A 14,172-nucleotide genomic window follows, 5' to 3' on the forward strand; every position below is an offset into this window, starting at 1 on the left:
TCACCTCCTCCAGCCTTTGCAAGACAAAGGTCTCCTCAGCCCCTCCTGGCACTCCTGCCCTCCCCCCATCCATACCCTGACACCCACCTGCACCACCCTCGCTGGATGGCGCTCAGAGTCTCCAGCTGTTGGCCACCTGCCCCAAACCCGCTCCTCTTGTGGGCCACATGCACGGTTCCCCTGCCCTCTGACATGCGTCCCTTGGGTCTGCCACCTGCAGCCCTGTCAGCTGCTCCTCTTCCCCCTCGTCCTGGCTGCCTCCCTCCTCTGCACTCCTCCAACCTGCCAGTGATCTTCACACAGGACAAGGTCAGGCCTGGCCACTGTGGTCTGGGGTTGGACTCTCCCCTCCCTGAGCACGGACACTGGGCTCTTTTGGCCCAGCCACATGGTGGACTCAGGATGACCTGGTCACTGATATTCCCAGGTTCGCTTTCCTGGGTCCGGGCTCTGCTGGGGCCACTGGCTTTTACAACTGATCTGAGAACAATTCAACTCTGCTCCCTGGCATTTATTGAGGTGGACTTGGGGACCGTTTTGCTAGAGGTTTTAGCTTTAGGACTTCAAGCGAGCCAGTTTTGCTGTGCCTCAGTTTGACTGTAAAATAGAAATAATCATAATACCTACCTCAGAGCTATTACTCTGTGATACCACCAAATTCATGTAAGTAAACTACAGAGTATATAGCATAGCCTGGTTCCAGTGAGGGCTATACCTGCGTTAACCATTATTAAATTTCTTACTACCTGTGTCCAAGTTTTTGCACCTCTTGGTATCACCTCTATCCCCATAGCCCTGTGTGACATTCCAAACGGGAATGGCCAGACTGCTGTACCTTTGTTTGCTGATGATTAACATTTATTAAACACTCAGTATGTGCCAGGCACTCTTCCAAGTGATACATGTGCATTAACTCCTTTCACCTGCTCAAACCTCTGAGGTAGTCACTAGCATTATCCTCATTCTATAGCTGAGATGACTAAGGCACAGAGAGGCTAAGTAACTTCTCCAAGGTCACACAGCAAATAGGTGGTAGAGCTGGGAAGGGAACCCAAGCAACCTGGCCCCATAGCTTGTGCACGCCTTCCCTACACTCCTGCTATTTTTTGCCTTTGGCAAGAGAAAGATCAGCTCAGAACTCAACTGTATGTTACTAGTGATCCCTCTCACACCTTTGGGGACTTACCAGAACTTCTGCTACCCCTTGCCCATATTTCTATATCTGAAACACCTTGCTTAGGAAGAGTGAATTATAGACACAGCATTTCACACCTGATATGGGCTTTAAAGGCCACCTTCCATTATTACTACTAAGTTACCTATGGGGAGACTGAGGCCAGAGAGGGGGAGATACTTCCCAAGTTCGCACAGCAGAGACTACTGGAGTCCTGTCTGACAAGAATGGGTGTGTGACAGATACCTGGTCTAGCGGGGAGTCCGCTCCCCCTTCCATACTGGGGAGGCCCTCCTCAGGCCCCATCAGCCCAGTGACTGATGGCAGTGGGAACAGACAAGAGCAGCCGTGTCCTCCGGTGAGCCACTGCGCCAAGCACACAGGAAGACAGCGTCATCAGTCAGCACACCGGAGCCAGCGGTGACTCACCAGGCTCCCAACTTTCTGCATGGAATGGGAGGGGACTCAGAGACCCTCTAGCCATCCCTCGCTGCCCCACACCTACAGGATGCTTTCTGCTGCCCTCCGGCTGAGGACGGCCCAGCCCCCGGGATGGGGTGCTCACCTCTCTCCAGCGGCTGGTCCAGGGCTTTCAGGGGAAAGCCCTGATGCCTTTCCACCCTGTTCTTCTGGGCCAGCTTTGCCTTACGGATGCTCCCACAGTGGGAGGGCAGCACCTCACCTTCCATTAGGCCACACAGATCTAGGTCCTCCTGCCCTCATGGGGCTGGGGCCATCTGGGCTATCCCCGATTGAACTCCTCTGGCCACTCAGCATCCCTCCCTGTCACCCTGCAGTGCCAAGCCTGACCTAAGACAGATGATCCACGAGAGCCTTGCTCGCCACATACTCCCTTTATTAATGAACCTGCCCCCCCCCCAGTTCCTTCTCTCCCTCCCAGGTGGTAGAGAGGGGTTCCTTCTCTCCCTCCCAGTGCAGGAAACCAGGGAGGGAAGACTGAAAGATAAACATTACCCCCCCAACCCCTGTCAAGCTCATCCCTCAAAGGGAGGGAACTACACTTGCTTCTGGGAAGGAACAGGGAAACTCTAGAACCTCTTCCTCCTCGGTAGGGGCAGAGCCGATGAAGAACAGAACCCAATGCCTGGGTAAGGGGCAGCCTGGCAATCGCAGGATAAATCGTTAATGCTGATGCTCCTCTGGGTATTCAAACCTTCCCCTTTCAGAACCTGGCCACTGGGGTCCTGTGCACAGTAGGTGACAGAACGCAGGTCCCTAGAAGGGCCCCCATGGTGCCACCCACACCCTTCATTTTACATGTGAGAAACCTGGGCTCAGGGCAGGGAAGGGCTAGGCTGGAACACATGTGCACCTTGGTAATGTTATCGCATTTCACTTGTGAGGGTTTGAGGCCCTAAGAAACTAGGAGACTCTCCCAAGGTCATGTTGCAAAGCCTTTCCACACTGACTAGTCCAGGCACATCTCCTGTCCTGGAGGGGGGTCCTGGGAGTTCTCTGCCAGGGAGAGCCCCGCCCCCCTCCACCAAACAACAGCAAGACAGGAAGAGAGGGGGAGGAGGAAGCAGAAGATAGAAGAAGGGGAAAGAGTGTGTACAGCAGGAAGGGCATCCTGGAAGGCGGTAGGAGGTATGGCGGGAGAGGCTGGAAAGGGAGGGGAAGGGAAGCCAGGAGTAGAGTCCTGTTTGTTGACAGTCCAGTGAGCCCCTCCCAGGCACAGAGGGACTGAGAGCGTCTCACCATCTGTCTGACGCTTGTAACCAGCAGTCCCTCCTGAGTGGGTATGAGCCCCTGGAAGGGAGGGCCGGCTCTGATCGGCACGTGCCCCCATACAGGGTGGGGACCCAGAGAACTCTGATGAGTGCCTGGTGAGTGGGCTTGGGAAGGGGACCTGGGGGTGCCGAGGGGCTCAGCAAGGTGTCAGGAGGTGGGGGTGGACAAGAGGGTTGGTGCCAGTCTGCAGGTGCTGGAGACCCTGCCGCCTTGGTCCCTGGGATAGGGTGGGAGCACAAAAGAACCGTAAGCAGGGGAGTGCAGTGAGAAGCTTCCTGGTGAAGCAATACTCCCCAGAAAGCTGGCAAGCTGAGCAGAAGGGGAAAAACCCACACTGAGGCCATTTTCTGGATTCAGGGTAGAGGTGATGGGGGCCTGGGCAGGATCCAGAGACACAGGAAAAACAGGAGACGAAAGCCTCCCTGGCCCACTTCAGGGGAAAATGGCAGGCAGGAAATGTCAGAAGGGAACAAGAGGGAGGAGAAGAAACCAAAGGCAAGACCTGGGTCACTACACAGCCTTAAATCAGAAGCTGGGAAATCTGAAGGAGCCTACAAAGGAGCGATTTATTTTTTTTTCTCGGTCAAGCCTCGGCAGTGCCCATTTGTCAGGGGGGGAATGTTGAAGACAGGCAAGGCACCACAGCACTGAAATGAGAGCACCCAGCTACTCCTCAAGGTCAAACCCACCTCCCACCACCACCCTGGCTGTATCTGCCTGGGCTGATCTCACCCTTGTCTGAGAACCACCGGCCCTCGATAAGGAGACCCTCCCTCCCGCCTGGGCCGTTTCAAGCCTCATTCTGCTCCCTGTGAGTTTCAAGTCCCGTTGGAAACATGAGGCATGTCCAGGCGCTCTCACATCTCCCTCCTGGTGGAGGTGGCATGGACCTGGACATGCAGGGTGAATGGGTAAGGGGGTTCAGGACCTGTCTGGTGAGCTGAAGTGACATGATGTCATTTCATTTTCATGAATGTTGTCTCCAGGTGTCCTCAGCATAGGAGATTTATCACATGGACACAGCGGAGGCCTGTCTGGAGCAGGGGTGCTGAGGTTAGGCAGGGAGCCTCTCCTGGCACTCACCCATTAAGCAGATGGGCACTCAGAGCTCCAGCCAGAGTGGAGGGAAGCATCCAAGGCCACCTAGGGCAGCTCGGGCTCCCAGGACTAAGCCTTTCCTTCTTCAATCTTTTAAACCACTTTTCTCCTCTAACCTTACAGCCAAGAGGTTGGCAAACACTTCCAGGAGGTCAGAGCCAGCCTGTCACCTATTTTTGTACAGCCAGTGAGCCAAGAATGGTTTTTCCATTTTTTTAAATGGTCAGAAAAAAATTACAAGACTCATATTTCATGACACATAAAAATTGTATGAAATTCAAAAATTTCAGCATTCGTAAACGGAGTTTATCAGAACACAGCCATGCCCGTTTGTTTTGTTTCCGCATCATCTCTAGTTGCCTCTATGCTACAACAGACGAATTAAGCAGCTACAACAGGGTGTATGGCCAGCGAAGCCTAAAATATTTACTATCTAGCCCTTCACATAAAAAGCTTGCCAACCCTCAATGTAGTCTCATTCAACACACGCACTTTTCTCCACTCCATTCCACGTGCATCTGGACTTTCATTAAGGAAGCTTTTTGTGATCTCCCTCGAGCAAATGGCTGAGTCCCCAGGTATCTGTGTGCCCAGCTCTGTGTGAGACGGTGTATCCCAATGTCCATATGTCTTTCTGCTGTTGCATGTTCTGCCCCACCTCTCTGGCAGGTGTCTTTGGAAACCTACATGCCTCCCAGGCAGTGTGTCACTCCCTCTATGTGTGTCACCGTGGGGGTGGCTGTCACCATGTGCCTCTTGACGGCATCCAGGGCTCAGTACAAATGTCGCAGCTGAGGAGTTTCCAAGCCTGTATGTTGCCAGGCAGCTGGACCACTAGACAGGCACGTTCGGTCTCTGCACTCAGATTGCTCTGTTCAGGAGGGGCCAAGGTTTCCAGGGCCTCTAGCCCTACCAGTGTGGAGAGCCCCCCAGGCGGCCCTGTTTGGGGCATCAGACCTCTGCTCACATACCTCCCCAGACGGGAAACCCGCTGTCACCCCAGGTGTTGGCTCCATGCTGGGTGGCTCTCAGGGAAGCGAGGCCTTCCTGGCACTGAGCTGAGCCCCCGCTCTGTGCCTGGCACACCTTGGTTCTGCCCTCGGGCAGCCAGCACAAAGTGTCTTCCACTTAATCGGGGCCAGCCAGCCCTTGGTCAATGAAGTCTTCGTCCCTGCGAGGCTAGAGACCTGGGACATTAAATCTGAGGCCACATCCCCAGGAAGAAAGCCACCTTGTGGCCTTAGCTCTTATCTTTCTTAGCCTCTTAGTTGCATATACTGATCTGTAAATACCTATTTTATGTGTTTGTTTATTTTACACAAATTGAGGGAGCGTCCCAAAGTAGGAGCCTGGCAGGGAGGGGTGGTCACATGAAAAAAAAAAAAGTGTCCCAAAGTATTTCTCCAATCAATCCCCTGACGGCCTGAACTTTACACAAAAGAGAACTTTAATGGACGCTCTAGCCTGATTAGTCCTCAGAATGTAGGGAAGGGTCCCTTGAGAGGCTCCCCACAGACTCCTGTCCTCATTGCACACAGGGACAAACAGACTAGAGGTAGCTTGGCCCAGATACAGACCCACCAATGAACCATCTGGAGAAGAAGGGGCCAGGTCTGCATCCTCTGTCAGCCTGCACACCTGTTGATGGATTGGTTAGAAGCTTTGACCAAGGGCCCACCCCCATGTGTTCTGTCTCTAATCATATGTTCCAATTCCAGCTTGTGTCCAGACTGGCACCTCTCATTGCCCTCCCCAAGGTCAGTCAGTGGGGAGCAGGAGCCCCAGATTCAGCTGGGAACTGGGGGCTCCGCCAACCCCGCCTGCAGCCAGCACCAAACTGAGACTGGGACCTCCTGAGAAAAATTTGGGTGCTGCTGTTGCCCAGCCCCCAAACTCACAATTTTTCATCCCCTCCATTAGCTCACATCCATTCCAAAGCCTCTAGCCTGACCTGATGCTTGTCTGCTTCCACCCAACAGCAGTCCCAAGGCAAGTGGCCCTCCATAGACTAGTGTAGCCCCATCCCATTCCCTAGCCACCATCCGCCCCCCACCCCCAGGGCTGTTCACTAGAAAAGCTAAATGCTGTGTCTTTTTTTTTTTTTTTTTTTGGAGGGGGGTGTTTTGTGGGACACCATATGGCCTGGGTAAAGTCAGGGAGACTAACTGTGCTAAAAGTATAGAAATGGTCTGGAGAATTCCAAGGGGTCCACCACCCCTCTCCTCCCCCTGCAGTTTCCGGAAGGGGGGCCTGAACTCCTTCCAGTGGTGAGGCTCCACTCCCCAGCTCCGTGTGAAATGCAATCAGCTTCTGGCCCGGGTTCCCTCCAGAGTGGCTAGCTTCATCCACCGCCCGTTCTGGCCCCCTCAAACCGCCAATGTCCGGCCCAGGATGTGGCCCCCCGCCTCCTGCAGCTGCAGCGGGAGCCTGTGCCTTTAAGGCAGTCGGCAGGGGTCTTGGACTGGCCCACGGCAGCCCGGGAAGGCCGGTGCTTTTCTCCCAACAGCCCCCTTAGGACGTTTTCTGCGAGACCAATGAAGCCCAAGCATCAAGACCCCAGCCCCTCTGCGCCGCGGGAAACCGAGAGAGGATGCTCTTATGAGCAATCCCAAATGTGGGGACATTCTAGGCGGGCCCTGTCCCCCACGCATCCAGCACATCGCCAGCCCACCCCTAAAGCCCCGTGAGGACTGCGGTAGCCAGCTCCCAGAGACCCTCCAGCGTCACCTTCCTGATCCGCGTAGGCGCGTCCGTCTGCCTTGGAAGTAGGGAGACAGGTCCCCTCTGGGTCCCTCCGGCCGCAGTGCCTTCCCAGCCCCTGGTCCTCCCTCTGGCACGGGGAGGGGAGGGAAGTGGCCCCCTGGGGGATGCAGGGATCGCTCGCCCCGAGTACCATCCCAGATACTGGGGGGAAGGGGAGTGGGGAGAGGCTGTCAGATTGTCGCGCACGAAAGGAGCAGCAGTAGGAGGGGGCTTCGTTTTGGAATCGGGAGGCTGGCCGGCGTTGGCCCTGGCCCGCTCTCCGTCGGTGGAGGACGCGGCTTGGGGGGGAATCACGGAGCTGGAAGAAGGAGTCCGCGGTCCCCGGGGGGCAAAGGTTCCCGATCAGGGGAGGGCGAGCGCGCTGTGGAGGGGCAGGGGCGCCTGGGCGGCCCTTACCTGCTCACAGCCTGGCCTCGCTGCGGGGCTGCGGGCGGCGGGCCGGCCCGGGGCAGACTCCACGGGGAAGGCGCACAGCGGCGAGTCCGCGCCCCGCGCCGCCTGGGGATGGGGAGCGTGTGCGCCGAGAAGCGCGCGCCGAGCCCAGGTCTCCGCGTCCGTGTGTCGACCGGCGGCGGGTGTCCGTGGTCCCTGCGCGGCGGCGTGTGCGTACGCGCACGCGGGGACCGCGCTCGCCTAGAGCCGCCGCCGCCGCCGCCGCCGCCGCCGCCGCCGTCAGTCACCGCCCGGGACCGGAGCGCGGCGCCCCCAGTCTGCACCCGCTCGGCTAGCGCCGCGCGCCGCCCAGCCGGCTGTGCCTGCGGGAGAGGCGCCGCCTCCGCCGCGAAGCCAGGCCCCGGGCCGGAGGGAGGCTACCGACCACCGCCTCCGCCGCGCACTTCGCAGGCTTGGGGAGGGGCGTGCAGACCAATGGGCGACCGGGGGAGGGGTTAGGCCGGGGTTGTGCTGGAGAGCGGGACCCCGCCCGCCGGGTTTGCCGGGCCTCGCGACAGACACCAGCAAGAGCTGCGGCTGGAGACCCCAGAGCGAGCGAATGTGCGGAGGCGATGACATCCCCTCCCACTCTGTCACCGGCCTTCCACAGCTCAGGGTTGGGCTTCGCTGAGGCTCACTGCCCTCCTTTCTACCTTCCTTCCCCAAGATACCTAGAGGGAGAAAGCCCTTTTCAAACTTCTCCCTTCCAGGTCCTCACGAGTCCCTGTCCATCTGGCTGAGCCTGTACTTCCTCCTCCTCCGGGAAGCCTTCCTTACCAGGCAAGTCCCAGACTCTGTTCTGGTTACTCTTTGCCCCCCACAGCCTGGGCCTAGTAAGGTCAGCTAGCTTTGGCCAGCCTGGATGTCCTCAAATGTGACCCCCTGGAGAGCAGCTCTAAGGCTAGAGACAGGTTGGGGGAAGGGGGCGGGGGGGGGATTACAGCACTTAAAATGACACTGCTCTGGGGTCAGGCTGCTTGCTCCAGTCTTCACTGTGCCAGGGCTAGCTTTGTGAGCTTGGGCTGCTGACTTGATGTCTCTGAGCCTCAGCTTCTTCACCTGTACATGGGAATCATAATACCTATTCCTGCCCCTGCCCCAGGCCCATCTTGACAACAGCATTAAGTAAGAATGGTACATGTACCCCATAGTAGGTTCTCACTGGTTTTATTTACTCACTAGTGAATAAATTACTATTGCTACTGTTATTGTAGTCCTGCACAACCTCCTGCTAGTACAGTTTAAGGTTTAATGAAGGGAACCAAACTGGTCAAGGTCATATAGCCAGTCAGGAGTGGAGCTGCAGCCTAACTGAAAAGAGTTGCCCACCCCACTCCCACCCCCTTGCTCCTGCCTGTCCCTGCTCCTGGGTTTCTGGTCACACCCCAGGCTTGAGCATTCCAAGACCTCCCTCCATACCCCCATCCACAGTTCCGCAACCAGCCTGTCCTTCCCCAGTCAAGTAAGTTATTGTCCAGCCTCCCTTGGGCCAAACTTTGGGTGTGGCCACCTCATTAAGGAAGCCTCAAGAAGGAGGAGGGAGGAGAAGGACATGAGGCTTTCCTTGGGGGTTTGGTTCCAAATGAGAAGAGGAATCCATGACGGAGACTTAAAGGAGGTATGTGAGGCCCCAGAAAGATGCAAGGAGTTCCTAGGTTCACACAGCGACTTGGTGGTTTCTCTTCACTGCACACTGAACACTAGCCCCTGCTGGTACTCTACACTGTGGGTCTGCATGAAACACATTCCTCTCAGTCCAGGAAAACTTCCTGGAGGAAAAGAAGGTCAGTCCTTCTCTGTGTCAATAAAGAGTGACATCTCTCTGGAGAGAAGAGAGCCAGGTGCTGCACTATAGTCAGACACAGAGAGGACCTCCCTCTGGACCTGGCTACACCCCTTCCTAGCTTGTTGCCCTAACCCCTGGGAGCCTGCTTCCTTCCTCTGCTGTGAATATCAAATGAAATGCTGTGTATGAAGGTGCTCTGTAAACTATGAAGTGTCTTGAGAGAGAAGAAAGCCTGCCAGGAGTCTCCGAGTCTGGAGGAAAACAGGGAATTCGGGATAGCAGGGGGCCTGGGAGTGTGAGAAAGGGTGGAAATCAAGAGTCACCTATGGCAGGCCAGCTCAAGCTGGAAATGCCAATAACCAGGGCCCCAGAAGAGGTCCCCTTGGCTCTGAAGTTCTGCATTCTGTTCCAGGTTTATTCCCTCTTTTTATACTTAGTGTTCCAGTTCCCACTCAGGGTTCTGGATCCCCTGCTGTCTGTTCTGTGTCCCCACATGTATGTCTTGGTGTGGGCAGTGAGCGCTTTTTTTAATTGGTCCTGGAGGGGGCACCTCTCTAATTCTCTCCAAAGTGCTGTCTGGGCCAGCCGACCTTGTAGATGGACTGCCTGGTAACATCAGCCTGGGGGAGGCATGGAGGTGAACATCAGAGCTGGGGTCCAGGAGGCTTGTCTACCCGCCTTTCCTATGAATGAAGTGCCTGAGCCCAGAGGGACCACAGGACTAGACCTGAGGACACACAGGCAACTTAGTCATCAGATTGGGGGCTAAAGCCTGTGTCCTCGTGCTCAACTTTGTGGCGTTCTACCTGCAGGCTGCCCCCATTATGCCGGAGGCCCAGGCTGGGCTTTTTACACCCTGCACTCTTCTCTGCTCATCCAGGCAGAGGCTCTGGTCTCTCCAAATAAGCTTGGTTCTCCTTGAGCAGCAGCTACACCAATTCTGTTTCCCAGGCTGGGCTTGCCCAAGGACAGGGCCAGAGTCTCCCGCTTCTTCTGAGCCAGCCAGCCCATTCTCACCCTACCTGCCTGGCTTTGGGAAGACTGGAGGCTGAGGGCCCCACCCTTGGGAATGGTGCCCTCCCAGAGGGCCCCTTGAGTCGCCTTCTCTCTCCTAGGGAGGGAGGCTGGGGGTCTTTTCAACAGCTATTCCCTACCCTGAGGTGCTCCCTGCCTCAGCTCCCTTCCACAAGCCAGCCAGCCAGGCGGGCAGCAGCTGAAAAATATGGGTTTTAATTCAATTTACTGAGACATGGCTGAGGGAGATGGATGTCGGGCTGCCCTACCCAGCATTCATCTCTCCTGCGCAGCAGTGCCCTCCATGACTCCTGGCCCCCTATCCCAGCCCTTACACTGCTCAGTCAAGGAGACCACACATTGGGAGGACACGGAGGCATTTTCACTGTAGATAGCTGACATTTGCTGAACAGTCACCTTGCCTTGGGGCCAGTGCTTCTCAACAATCGTGGTGCTACAAAGTCCCTGGGGAGTTTTGAAACTATACCTATGCCCGGGCCTCATCCGAAATCATTAGACAGTTGGTCTGTGGTGAGGCCTGGGCAAAAGTATTTAAAGCTCATTCCAATGTGCAGCTGAGGTTCAGAACCACTGTCATAGGCCCTCTGCTAAATGCTTCACATGTGGGCATCCCAAGGTGGCATCCTTGCATGTCCAGAACTGGTTATATGTGTGCTGGGATACTGTCCCTCAGCCTGCTAGGCAGGGAAAGTTTGATTCCGAAGGCCTTCTGATCACCTCCTGCATCCGTGCTGGACTCAGACTGCACAGGGAGGCTCTGAGAAGCCCCAGGTACACCAGGGAATGCCTACTGGAAGGCCTGGAAGCACAATAGGACAAGTAGCAGGGAGGCTTTGGAATGCTCAGCCCCCCTGCACGTGGGTAAATGATGCCCATTGCCACCATCAAGGTCCCCTCCCCCACAGAGACACAGGCCACAGGGACATTGCAGGTGTCAGGGCCTGGGCTCCCCTGGGATGGTTTCCATTCCAGAAACAAGCCCACCAGGTCAGGTACTGTCTTATCCCCTGCCCTCTCATCTGAGGTCAGCATCCTTATCCCATGAACCAATGCCATCATCAAGCACCTTTTCAGTTCCCCTGTGGACACTGGTCCTCAGGACCCTCGGGATTCTCTGAGAAACCAAGGCAGAGAACATTAGGCTGCCTATATCCATGGTTTTTAAACAGTGCTCCAGGAGCCCTGGAAATCCTTGAAGCTGCCTCACCGGAAGGCCTCGAGTACAGGAGGAAAGGAGACTCATCTTCACAGCTGAGGAGTCCTGAGTCTCACTGTCCTGCCTCCCCCCCCCGCCCCCGCAGGGCATGGCAGGGGATAAGGATGAACCTGTCTGGTGTCGAGAGAGGTAGGACCAGGGGACCAGGGACTTGGAACCCTAAATTCTAAGTGCAGCTGTGACTGGTTAGCACCCCATTTCACAGACAAAGCAAATGAGGCTCAGAGAACAGAAGCGACTGGCTCAAAGTTACAAGGCTAACTGGTGACAGAGCTGGGCCACATACCACATCTCTGGACTTTTCCCTGTTCCATGATAACTCAGAGAGTTGGGAAACGTGGGTGTATTGGGAGTCTGGTGGCCAAAGAAGTAATCCCTTAAAGCCCAGAGTAAAAGCGAGAGATGCGGTCTTCCTCCCCCATGTTCACAAGTACTCAAATGCAGCCTCAGGCTCAAATATGCATACTCCTGAATATACATACTTGTGACACATGAATGTACTCCACACACATACACGTGTGTATTTCCATCCAATATCTATGCCCAGAGGGACAGTCACAGAGGGTCCAAGCATGCGCACACGCACACGCACACGCACCCACAAGGGCACCATCCACAGATCTGCGGTATGAAAGTACCTCTTGTCTACCAAGATGGAGAGATGTTCTCTCTCCTGCAGAATTGCATGCAGGCTGTGGGTCTGTCTGCGGAGGCCTAGCTTCTTCACTGTCAGCCAGTGACATTTCTTGCTCATCTTCCATAGTCCCCTCCCGGGGAACTCAGCTGTCTTCCCGTGGGAGCTGACTACCCTGCAGGGAACCCTGGTTGAAGGAGCAGGCGCTGTCTATTCTCCTCTCCAACTCCTCTCTATCCACAGGACTTCCTTTGCTCATCCCTGCCCCCGTCCCCTCCTCCATCTTTGGCACACTGGAGTTGGTATAGAGTATTCGTCTTCTGCAGAAAGAACCCCTCCTGGGCATCCTACAAATGGGCCATATTGTGTGTGCTTGAGAGCCATATTGCGCACGCCCTGCCCTCTGATTGCTAGGGGCTTGGTCGCTGCCCTGGGTCTGGCTCCAACTCCTACTGGGATGCATACCCGCTCCCCTCTGCCTGCCCTCCCCGCCCCCTTGCAGATCCCACACTCAAAGCCAAGTCCCACTTGCTCTCGCTCCAGTTTCTTCAGAGCCTGACTTGGCTGCCTTGAAAATAACAGTGCACCCAGCCCACCACCAGTCCTGGCTTTAACACAGGGCCTCGGCAAGCACGGAGGTGTGGAAATTACAGATAATTTGTGTGGGAGGCAGCAGCAAGCATGAGGCACGGATACAGCCGTTCCCAGAAAAGCAGCTCAGGATAATAGGGGCCTGAAACAGGCTGAGCCCTGACTCGGTGTCGTGCAAACGATGCTGATAATTATATTAAAAGTAGGGCAAATAGAACGTTCTTTGACGACCAACTTTGGGAGCAGGTTGGCAGCTGATGAAACAACTCTTTGCCACGGCAGATGGGAGCACTGTCTGCAAGGAATTCACTGGGGCACTGGGGGCTCTAGCCCTGAGCAGGGGCCGGGAAACTAGTTGCAGCCGGCAGGATGGGGTTGACCCAAGGCCTTGCATACATTCAAGGGCAGGGTTTGTATATCAGGTTTCCGTTGCTGTGTAACAAGTTACCACAAACTTAGGGGCTTAAAACAAATCACACTGATCATCTCGCTTTCCTTGGGGCAGGACTGCAGCCGGGACCCCTGCTTAGGGCATCACAAGACTGCAGTCAATCAGAGTGTCGGCCAGGCCTGGGGTCTCAAAGGAAGCTGGGGCTCTTCTCTCAAGGTTGTTGGCTGTCTGTTGCTCATGGTTGTGGGGCTACAGCCCTCGCCTTCTAGAGGGCCCCTGCCATCCCTGCCATCTGGTCCTCTCTACAACATGGCAGTTTGCTTCTTCAAGGCCAACAGGAAAGAGCCTACTGCCTCTCTGCCCTTGATTTCTAGACCCTCTTTTAAAAGGTTAGTTCAGACCCTCTCAGAGTAATCTCCCTTTTGGCAAATTTAAAGTCCACTTATTAGGGACTTTAACAACATCAACAAAATCCCTTCCCCTTTGCCACATTACTAGCCTAAGCAAGAAAGTAAAATCCCATTATATTTATAGTTCCTATTCATATTCAAGAGGAAGGGCTTGTATGGGCTTGTATACTGGCAGCAGCAATCTTGAGGACCTCACAACTCTTGTCTACCACAGTCCCCATCACCTGGAGCCTGGAATGTGAGGAGTGGGGTGGGGGCAACCCATTGACCAAAGATCCCTGAGGCCAGAATCTGTGTCAGTTCTGTTCCATCTCCAGTGCTTGGCATGGAGTCAATGCTCAGGAAATATTTTCTTGGTTGAATAAGTGAGTCACCAACTCCTAACTCCGTTGTACAGGTGTGACAGCCAAGGCCCAGAGAAAACAAAGAACTGTTTCAAGTCACCCAAGGCAACAGATGACAATGGTGAACCAATGATGAGCACGACCATGTGTTGAGTATTTACTATATGCCAAGCACCCTGTTCAGCTTTTTTATTAGCTCCTTGAGTCATCATGAAGCTGTAGGATTTGGGATTATGATTACCCCAGGATTACAGACAAAGAGAACAAGCCTCAGGGAAGTAAGATAACTCGTCCAAAGATGCTATTAGCACAATCATAAAGCCAGAACTCAAGCTCACTTGGCTTGATCCGAGTGTCCCTGATGTCCCCCCTTTTCTACGCTGCACTGCCTGTGTCTACGGGCGGGACGGACAGACAGCATCATCAAAAGGCCAGGTGTACGGGATGGTCAAGGATGCTCAGCCACCTCCCCCCCACTCCCTGCTTCTCACCACCATCACCACCCTCCTTCTTCCCAGGGGGATTTAGTCCTCACGTTATCACTCC

The 14,172-nt window shown here is 55.2% G+C and overlaps 1 protein-coding gene across 7 annotated transcripts in view; it reads right to left on the reverse strand.

Moving 5' to 3' along the window:
- The window catches only part of ADCYAP1R1 (ADCYAP receptor type I), a 100,422-nt gene that overhangs the window by 51,793 nt on the left and 34,457 nt on the right, over positions 1 to 14,172 (reverse strand). For 2 of the 7 annotated variants that reach the window (XM_058724679.1, XM_058724677.1), the window contains exon 1: positions 7,184 to 7,606. The exons of 1 other annotated variant lie outside the window; for it this stretch is intronic. The gene's annotated coding sequence lies outside the window, so the exon portion shown is untranslated. Of the gene's footprint in view, positions 1 to 7,183; positions 7,607 to 14,172 lie in introns of those variants that run through there. 4 more of the 7 variants (XM_058724683.1, XM_058724680.1, XM_058724681.1 and 1 more) reach the window with 3 other exon arrangements.

The sequence above is a fragment of the Neofelis nebulosa genome, chromosome 4 (genome assembly GCF_028018385.1).
Source record: "Neofelis nebulosa isolate mNeoNeb1 chromosome 4, mNeoNeb1.pri, whole genome shotgun sequence".
NCBI classification, from domain to species: domain Eukaryota; kingdom Metazoa; phylum Chordata; class Mammalia; order Carnivora; family Felidae; genus Neofelis; species Neofelis nebulosa.